Here is a 10,479-nt window from a genome sequence, read left to right on the forward strand (position 1 = left end):
AAGAGCTAAGGGAGGGAAGGTTGGCAGATTCCTGGGATCCTCCAAAAACAAAACCAACAGCAACGAGGCTGGGAGTTGGTCTTGTACTGTGTGGTCTAACTGCAAACGACAGCGACATCTTGTGGTGAGGACAGGAAGGAACCTCGCAGAGTGCGCCAACCTTGCCACCAACCAGGCCAGGGAGCTGCAGGACCACACAGAGCCACTTGTAGGACCAGCAGAGGCCCCTAGGCTCACTCGGTCCCCACAGATGTTAGTGTCAAGAAAGCCCAGTGTTGGAGAACTTCTGGTTTATTTCAGACTACCTACATTCATTTTTATGAGTGAGTTCCCTGGGGACTGTCCCTTCCGCTTTGTGCCCAGTGACTACTTTCCACTCAAAGCAGCATTTGACATAAAACCTACAATGCCTTGGCATCCATCCTTGGCAAGACGGACTAAGATTTGGGGCTAGAAGTGGAGTGCTTGTTGAACTGGGGAGAGGGAAGCAGTAGTGGTCACACAGGCCTGGGCAGGATCGCCTGGTGTCTTCCACTCCGGCATCAGTGAAATTGGTAGTGACTCTCCGGCTTGGCAGACAACCTGAGCCTGTGTCCAGGGGCCTTAGTTTGAATCTCGGCTATGCTTAAGCTTTGTAGCACTTGTGAACCCTGCTCAGGCCCCTCTCCGCCATCAGACAGTGAGACCTGCCTTGAGTCCCACCTGTGCCTGGGGCACAAACAGGAGCGGATGTGCCTGAGGCTCCGGGACAGCAGGCTCCCTCTGGAACAAATTAATGATTAACAACCGGGTTAAGGGGGGCATGCAGAGGGCGGGGCTGAGCCCAGGAAAGGGACAATGGCAGCAGGTCCCCAACCCCCGCCCCTGCAGCTGTGCTCAGTGCTGAGTCACCACAGCCTGGAAAGCTCCTTGCTGCAGGGGTCTCTGGAGTTCAGGTCCCAGAGCAGCCTCTGCCCTCTCCAGCCACGCACAGGCAGCAGGGGGCACCTTGTGGGCCACGGAGTAGCAGGCTAGACAGACAATCAGACAAACAGACAGCAAAGGGGGGGTGGGGGGGTGCAGGGGACAATGGCACAGTTTTTTTAAGTTCCTGTTAGGTTATTCAGGGAGTCAAGGTCAGACAGGGAAGGCTAGCCTCTAGACCAGCCCTGTCTGTAAAAGAGGCACAGTGTACTACCTACAGATTGAAGCCATCTAAGCAACCAATCCTGCTTCAGAGCTGGGGTGCCCTGGCGCCTCCCCTAGTCTGACCACAAAAGCAGCTTCCAGAAGCAAGGGGAACAGGGGAGCCAACAGTGGTGCAGGAGCCGGAAGCACGTGGGGTGGTGGTCCCCCATCGCACTGGACAATACAGCCCTAAATGGTGCTAATTATCAGCTATGTGGGCTGCCCAAAGGATCGGCAAAACTGTTCAAAACAGGAAATGCATTTATTAAGCCATTAGTTAAATAAGTATTAATAACAATCCCAGAACACAGTGACCTGTCTCCTCAGTGGCAGCAGAGACATCAAGAAAAGCCTGGTCAGAACCCTGCCCTGGGCACTACCAACTGTGCACGCAAACCTTCTTAAACTTGAGCCCTGCTGCAAGGAGGGGAAGGCAGGCTGTCTGGAGGGCAGGTGGAGGAAGAAGACAGGAGACACAGGAGAGGCTGGCTCGCCTGTGGGGCTGTGACACGAGCTGGGTGAGTCAGCAGCCCCTGTTCCTCTGATGTTGCCCCGTCTCTCCCTCTTCCGCTGACTGCCTTCTCTCCTCACAGACTCGTTGGTTTAGAAATGGAAGCTCCTGGAGTGCCACCCTGGAGGTCCAACCAGAACCAGTTTCATTCCTGTTCCAGGCCCAGTGTTCTGTGCATCCTGTTCTTCTACAGAGACTCAGCCTACAGGACTGACCCCGGCAGCCTTGAGGATGGCTTCCAGTCAGAGGAAGGCAACGGTGGGGGCCTCACTCCTAAGTGTCATGAAGCGCATCAGGCTGGGTGGCCAGCCTGGCCAGAGTGCAGAAGGCAGAGACAGGAGAGCGGTAGAGAGAAGCGGAGAGGTGTGGGAGCCAGCTGAACCTCGAGTGTACAGTGGTTACCATGCCAACCCCGACAGAAACTGGCAGGTCGGCTTTGTGCCTCTCAAGACAGAGTGGGTCATGCCATGTTATAGCCTTCCTGCCACACTGCCTCCAGGAACTTCCAAAGACGCAAAGCCCAGGTCCTCCCTCCCCCTCACACCTGGCAGAAGAGGCTGTCACTGCTCATGGGGCACCCTGCCAGCAGCCGTGGACCAGCCTACTGGGGGGCGCAGGGCCCAGGGCCCATCTTACATTCTGAACGGCTAACTGAGGCTCGGTTCTACTGAGCGTGGACTCCTGGGTACATTGTGTTTGGAGACACAATGGACAACTTCCCGCGTAGCTAAGCAGATGTCACTGTCCAGTCACCCCATGGAACACGCACGGACCCAGAATCCTTCCTTCCAGAAGTAAAGATGGCCTCTTGGTGTGGATGGGTGTACAGCCCATGCCCAGCTCTCCATGTCACAGAACGCTGGTGTTTACCGTGGCCAGGAAAGGATGTGAGTATTCGGTCAGGGGAGGGGAAGCGGCGGCTGCGCTGTGGCTGGAGAGAGCACGATGGTGTCGGTCACTTCTCATTGCTGCTGTAAAAGCAGCTAAAGTAGCTAAAGAGGAAAGACCCATGGCGGCTTAAGGAAATCTAGCCATCACTGTGCGGAACGCGGGGCAGGGGGCCTGGGGAGATGTGCTTACACCCGGGGCTGGGTTATGGCTGGGTAAAAGCCCGTCCCCAATGGCCCATTTCCTCTGCCTGTGCCTCTTGTCTAAAAGGTTCCATGGCTCTAAAACACCATCACCAGCTCAGAACCAGTATCCAAACTTGAGCCCCGTGGGGGTAGCGGGCATTTCACAGTCAAACCAGGGCTGCTGAGAGAAAAGAGACACCCAGTGAGGCTGGGGTGCAGAAAAGGAGAATGTCATGTGGCAATCCTGGCATTGTGAGGTGGAGGACCCAACGGCACAGGGCTCTGTAAGTCTCAGCAGTGAGTTTTAGCCTTATCCTAAGAACAAAGGGAAACCATTGACGGTTCCCAGTGCAGATCTGTGTGTGTGTATGTGGTGTGTGCGGTGTGGTGTGTGTGTGTTTGTGTGTGTGTGTGTGTGTGTATTGGGGGATGCTGTGGCATGACTAGGTCTGTGTCCTTTGAAAACCACACAGCTGCACTGTGGGAAATCCCCTGCATAGGTCAGTGGAACACTTAGATGGCTTTTGAAGTAGCTGCCAAGTGAGTGGGTGAAGATACTGAAGCGGACAGAAGAGCACAGCTGGGACATGGGTTTAAGTGCTCAAATTGGGGCTGGAAAGATGGCTCAGAGGTTAAGAGCACTGTCTGCTCTTCCAGAGGTCCTGAGTTCAATTCCCAGCAACCACATGGCGGCTCACAACCATCTATAATGAGATCTGGTGCCCTCTGCTGGCCTGCAGGTGTACACTGTATACATTATAAATAAATAAATCTTTAAAAAAAAAAAAAGAGCTCAAATTGGCAGGAAATGTACCTGATATAGAGGGAGAGAGGGGTAAAGGGAGCGAGGGAGGGAAAAGGGAAAGGGAGAGGAAGGGGAAGGGGACGGGAAGGTGGGGAAAAGAGTGGAGCTTGCTTCCTGCAGTGCTCACATCGGGTACCTGCTCATGGGGACCAGGAAAGCCTGTACATTCCGACTAAGTCCCACGTTCCACTGACTTTCGTGTCAAAGTAGCTCACTGAGCCAGGAGTGGTGGTGCATGCCTTTAGTCAAAGAAAAGGCAGGGCAAGAGGCAGAGGCAGGTAGATCTCTTGGAGTTCGAGTGCAGCCTGGTCTATACAGCGAGTCCAGGACAGGCAAGGCTACACAGAGAAACTTTCAAAACAACAACAACAGCAGCAGCAGCAGCAGCAACAACAACATCTTCCTGGAACCAGCCCCTTTTGTGGGTCTTGCCCAAGAGCTCAGAACTGATTGGTTAGTGCTAGCTATCAATATCCTGTCATTTCCTGTCACTGGAGATGTCATATGAACAACCCCAACCCAGCCCCAGGCTTGAGGCCCCTCCCCCAGGGTCTGGACTTGTGGTCAGGCTGTGGTTATGCTGACAAGCACTTTCTGGCACCCCAGAGCCTCCTTCTTTCCTGCTCAGGCACTAAGTGTTTGAGCCCCAACCCTCCTCATCTCCTCCTCAGGACGACCTTACAGTAGGAGTGTGTCTCTCACCCCAGTCCCCAGAGGCAGAAGAAGCCATTTGCCTGAGTTCAAACAACAGAGACTTGAAGCCAGGCTTCTTTTGTCTTGAAAATACGAGCGCTCAGCCACTCCCATTTGCCATCTTTCTTAGAACAGCAGAATTTGACTGTAGCTACAAAATGCCTGCACTGTCAGACCCCTGGAACGCAAGGGCCAAACCCTGGATGGTCGGGGCAAACAAGTCAAATTAGTCGCACTGAGTGAGACCTTCTAGAAACTTCTTCTTCACGCACCATCACCACAGAGGCTGAGTCATCACTTGCATTGTGCTAATGACATAAGAGGGCGGATCTCTGCCTGGAGCGCTCCGACTGTCTTAAGGGTGAAGAGCCCAGAGCAGCAAATTCATCAGGAAGTTGAAAGGTCATAGGTGTGCTTGACTCTCTTCCTTTTACACCAGGGAGCCTCGTTCTGAGTCACCAGACGCCTTCCACAAAGGCCAACAACGCAACAATCTTTTGAGAAGAAGAAGAAAAAGACTGAATTGAAGCCAAGTTCATTATTTTCTAAATTTGCTTTTCTGTTGAGAATATAGGTGTCCACACAGCTTATTCAAAGGTTCCCACCCCTCAGGCCAAAGACTCCATTGCACAGTTCTCTCCCTCCTGCTCCCTCCTGCTCCCTCCAGACTTTCTCCTACGGTGCCTTCTTGTCCTCGCAGGCCTTGGCTTGGCTCACTTTTCCCTTGCCGTTTTCCTGGTATGTTTTATGTACTTTCAAGTTTTAAGACTCTTCCAAGTGTCCCCACTTCTCCCTCCACAGAGTCCCCCAACACCCATCCACATGCAATGCATATCCCCTGGCCCCAAAGCATCTTTAGCACACGGACTACCCACCCAGGCATCCAATTGTCTACTCTCACGATCCGAGCACAAGTCTGGCCCAAATGGCTATCGATACGGCTATAGCCAGATAGCATCTCGGGGCTGGCACCATGGCACGTCTGGTAACAGACTTACCAACAAGCTTCAGGACCTGAGTCTGAACCCCAGAACCCACATGTAAGATGAGGAGAGAATGCTCTTCTGCGAGCTGTCCTCTGACCTCAGGACTCATGCCGTGGCACCTGGTACACGGCCCCCATACACACACACACACACACACACACACACACACAGAGAGAGAGAGAGAGAGAGAGAGAGAGAGAGAGAGAGAGAGAGAGAACAGCATGTGATCGCATCACTGACTTATGAAATAGTTGTGGAGCATTTGCTGAGCACCTACTAAGTGCCAGGCTTCTGGTGCGATGTTGCCGCTAAGTCATACAACTTGTAGGTCTGATCACTGCTACTTTAAAGAGAAGGGTGCTGTGCTCAGAGGGGCTTCTAACTCAGGGTACACGATTAGAATGACACTGGCCTCAGAGGCTCCAAACTCTGTCCCCTCTCTTTCTAACTTGGGCTTTTAAAGTCACATAAATCTGTGTCACCTCCAAATTTTAATCTCTGTAACTCAAGGCAAAAAATGTGTTTATTTGACCTTAGGTAAGAGTCACCTCTGCCTGACTTGGTCACAGTTTTTGTCTAAGGTAAAACGGGGTGGGGGCGGGGAAGAGGTGGACTGTATGAACTCCAAAGTGGTAGAGTTGAAGTCAGGACAGGATGGAACAGCTTTACTTGGAGGACAACAATGCTGGTGAGTAAGCGGGTAGGAGGCCCCCCCCCTCCCACTCCCCCACCCCGGCCACAGCTGGACCCGAGTGCTGCAAAAGGAGTACGTCATCAGCAAGAACAGCGCTTAGACAGTTGACGTTGCTGCTTTCTGGGACTACAGCCTACAGCCTGATCCTGCCCAGTGAGGCCTAGTGGAGGCATCAGCCAAGGCTCGTAGGCACAGTAAGTAGGACTTGGGCTTGGGTTGGGGCGGGCTCTCTGATGCTGTTCAGCGCCACCGACCTTCTGAGCAAGCACTCTAGCACTGAATCCCAATTTGTTTTTCTAATGTTTTATTTTGAAGCAGGGTCTCACTATGTTGCGCAGGCTAGCCTTGAACTCACTCTATAGCTCAGGCTGGCCTTGAGCTTGCTGACCCTCCTGCCTCAGTGTCCTCCACGGGCTTATAGGTTGGTACCACCACCAGGCCTAGCTTTTAAACGGGTTTAGACTGAGGATATTTTCGCCTTGTCTGCACTGCTGCACCTTCACCACAAGTCAAGGAACATTTGGCTCATTTCCTCTAGTCTTGGAAATGTGTGGAGTCTATGTGGCCTCAGCCTGGATATGTTTGCACAGGTCCCAAAGCTATAAGCAAGCCAGCAAGTATTCTGGTGGGGTGTGTGTGTGTGTGTGTGTGTGTGTGTGTGTGTGTGTGTGTGCAAAAAGCTACTGAGCCTGCCAGGCCTCTGGGTGTTCATTAACTGGCTCCAGAAATGGGCTGTCCTGCTCCTGGGGAGCCAGGTCACTTCCCATGAGGCCCAGCGGCAGAGTGCTTTCCCAGGTCTAGCGGGACATCCCTGCTTCCTGGGTCCTACCTGGGCCTTGCTAGGCCTCCTGCTCCCAGCAGCAAGTCCTCCCTTGGCCTGAACCCCAGTTCACAGCTTCCTCTGCTGCTCAGCATGCTCCCTGGCCCTCCCTGCGGCCTCTCTGGGAAGAGGCAGAGCTCTGAGGCTGTCTTCACAGCAGCCTTCCTCAGAGCAGCAACAGGAAGAAAAAAAAAAAAAACAGCAGCAACGTAGTGACCACAGAACCACAGAACTGAGCATAAAAGGAAAGGTGCAGGAGTGGACTTCCACAGATGAGGAGGCAGGCGAGGGCTGACCCCAGCACCCGCCCCAGCACCCACCCCAGCACCCGCCCCAGCACCCGCCCCAGCACCTGCCCCAGCACCCACTCCCAGCACCTGCCCCAGCACCCACCCCCAGCACCCGCCCCAGCACCCACCCCCAGCACCCGCCCCAGCACCCGCCCCCAGCACCCGCCCCAGCACCCACCCCCAGCACCTGCCCCAGCACCCACCCCCAGCATCCACCCCAGCACCCACTCCCAGCACCTGCCCCAGCACCCTCCCCAGTACCCGCCCCCAGTACCCGCCCCCAGCACCCACCTCCAGCATCTGCCCCAGCACCCACCCCCAGCACCCACCCCACCCCCAGCACCCCACCCCCAGCACCCGCCCCAGCACCCTGGCAATAGCTACCAACCTAAAGCCATCTAGTATTTAGGTATCAGGTCAGGACTGTCCAAGATCCTTGAAGCCAGGGGTGCCACGTCCCTTGATTTTGCTATTCGTAAGCCTAGACACTGTGACTGCAAGAGGGAGAGTCAGAGCCACAGAAAGCCCAAGGCGAACACAGAGGTGGGCTAGGGACTGGTAAGGAAAATGTGGGCTGGAGGACAGGGCAGAACTCCTAGACCGGAAAGGCTCTGAAGTCAGCTCTTGCCACCCCACAGGAAGCAGAGATTCAGGGGGGCTCAGGAGGCCTCTCATTGGTTTCCTTCCTTCCTGGCCCTGCCTTGGGGGAGAGCCGCTCACCCCATAACACACAGCCTATCTTCCACAGCCTCCCCCACCACAGGGTACCTGCTTAGGCCCAGGGATACTGCCAGGCCAGCCGCCTCCACCCAAGGAGAGCTGTGTTCTGGGCAGCACATGAAAAGCTTGCTAACTCTGGGCCAAACATCCTGCAAATAGGCATTTCCTCGTCCTCGTGCCTCCACAACCCTTCCCTCCGGAACGCTGGGCTCCCCTCAGCCCCACGGTTCCTCATTGCTTGTCCCTGTCCCTCTGGTCTCCCTGGTCTTCCCAGTGTCCAGGGTTCTCAGCAGTCAGGGTTGAGGCTATGGTGTTTCCGACAGAGCCCCCTCTCCCGTTCCTCCCTCCTCACACGGAGAGACCCTTGACACCTTGGCAGAAGTCCACGGTGCTCCTGGCTGAGTGGCAAGGGTCCAGTCCTCTCTAGTGGGCCCCCTGATGTGGGCTGCCTGACTGAACCCACCAGGACCATCATATCTGCTGTTTCTATTTTTTGTGCCTTGAGGGTGAAAGCTCCTGGAGCCCCGTAGGGTGGGATTCAGAGAAACATCAGGAGGGTGTGTAGGCCCTGAACAGAGATGAAACAGGAGTTTAGGACACAGCACCGGGGAAGCCAAATGCCCAGCCACAAGTATCAGCAGACACATTGCCTGGTTTCACAGACACCGAGACTCTTTCCCAGGGATTGCCTCTGCCTTCTAGCCCTGAGTCCTGTGGGGCTGTCCTGTCTAGAGGGTCAGAAGTAAACTCTGTGCCCTGTCCTGACAGGACTGGGGTGCCACAGCTGCCATCAGTTGTCTGGGACAGGCCGCAGCAGCAGCAGCAGCAGCAGCAACGGCAGCAGCTCACCCTGCTTGCCCCTGCGTTTGCCGGTTTCTCAGCGGTCTCCTCTAGCCCCAGTCACGGTTTCCTAAACTTGGCCCAGACTGACACAGCCTGGCCACAGTTCCTGGGGTAGAGAGAAAGCCCAGCAGCCCTTAGCCTGACTCTGCCTACAACAGGAAATTCTTGAGCCACTTTCAAAGGCACAGTCACCAGGGGAAGGAAGTCTCCGGGGGGTGAGGCCCAAGGTGGGCCAAGGCCCCCCAGAGGATGGAAGAAATGAGAACAGGCCTGGAGCCTGGGGAGGGGCCACCCACTGGTTGTGGCCTTCCCTTGGAGTCCGGAGGCGAAGTGAGTGTCCTGAGCTACTCTAAACCCAGTACCTGGGGCGACTGAACCAGCGGCCTCTTCCACACTAGAAATGCTCTGTTCATAGTCCAGCCGCCAGGGTGGGCGATGATGTCTCCGAGTGGCCACCCACTTAGAGTGGAGGAGCTCTAGCCCCAGCTCCAAGGTGAAGCCCTCCCTTCCTTCCCGCTGAAAAGGCAGCAAGGAGGCACCTCCACCTGGGAGGACCTGCTGCCTCTGTGGTGACTTTTCCTGTCTGTTCTCAGAGAGAGAAAATGGAGACTGATGGTGATTGATGGATAAAGTCAGGCCCACAGCCACTCCCCACCTCACCCCACACAGGGAACCCCAGGGAAAGGCCCTTGTGTGCCTCTTGTCTCAGTTCCAGGCTAGGGGAGGGACAGTAACATCACTGTCCCCTGTGTTCACACTCTGCCTATTGTCAGTGTCATTTAATGGGTCAGCTGTTACATCTAGGGCACCCCTGGGAAGGGTGTGTCTCCTGGGGTGCGGGGAATGAAAGTCAAAGGCTCATAGTTAGGAAGGGGCTGCCCAGCATTGACCACCCCAAAGCCAGGACCTTGGGCAACTGCTCTGTCCATTTATTTTCTTTTTTTCTTTCTTTCTTTTTTTCTTTTCAAGACAGGGTTTCTCTGTGTAGCCTTGGCTGTCCTGGACTCACTTTGTAGACCAGGATGGCCTCAAACTCACAGCTTCTGCCTCCAGAGTGCTGGAATTAAAGGCGTGTGCCACCACACCTGGCTTCTGTTCATTTCTTTGTCTTCCCCAAGTGTCCCCTCAGCCATGGGGCCAGAGGTGAGTTCACAGAGTCAGGGCTACATTGGCCTTCCCCCATAGCCTGGCGTGTACCCATCAGTGGTACTTCTACAGATGAGGAGGCAGGCGAGGGCTCAGCACTGTAAAGTGTGTCCAGAGCAGGCAGTCTCCCTTCTCTGTTCTCCATAACCTCATTCTCTCTCCCAGAGAAGTTTCAAGACTGAGCCCTTAGGCCTGTTCAGCTCTCCTAGGAGCCTGGTGAACCCACTGCTCCCGCCCTCTCTCTGAGCTTTGATCATCGTTTCTTCCACTTAGCTCTGAATCCTCACAGCTGGAGGAAGAAGCTGCTACAGTACGAGAGTAACCAGCACAAACCACTCAGGGGCGGACCAGTGTCTAAGCTGGTCTGATGTATCTTGATGCTAATTACTGCTTGCTGTCTCCCTGACCCACCTTGCCTAAGAGCCTGGCCTGTTTGACCAATAAAAGTCCATCACAGCTGGCGAGGGCAAATGGGATAGGTGTGGCTAAGCTTCCAGGGCTTGGGGAGACAGGGAGAATCTTGGGAGGAGGAGAGACCCGAGGAGAAGAGAAGAAGAAGGTTGCCATGGGTTAGGTGGAGGAGAAACACATGGCTGGCGAGGATGGAGAATGCGGCCCAGATGAAGAACATTAGCAAGTATTTGGGAGTATGGATGGGAGGTAGCTTGACAGAAATTATTAGAAGCAGATGGCATGGGATTGGGAGAGGGATCCCATACCTGCCCCAGTAT

At 54.8% G+C, this 10,479-nt stretch overlaps 1 long non-coding RNA gene across 1 annotated transcript; it reads right to left on the reverse strand.

The window, feature by feature from the left end:
• Positions 1-3,549: 3,549 nt before the first annotated feature.
• On the reverse strand, positions 3,550-8,065 carry LOC311602199. The gene is made up of 3 exons (XR_014780706.1): positions 7,808-8,065; positions 7,428-7,527; positions 3,550-4,743 (listed from the first exon to the last, which is right to left on the reverse strand). It is a non-coding gene; the product is annotated as an uncharacterized lncRNA (long non-coding RNA).
• Between the last annotated feature and the right edge of the window lie 2,414 nt (positions 8,066-10,479).

The sequence above is a fragment of the Acomys minous genome, assembly GCF_964271855.1.
Source record: "Acomys minous genome assembly, chromosome: 1".
Taxonomy (NCBI): domain Eukaryota; kingdom Metazoa; phylum Chordata; class Mammalia; order Rodentia; family Muridae; genus Acomys; species Acomys minous.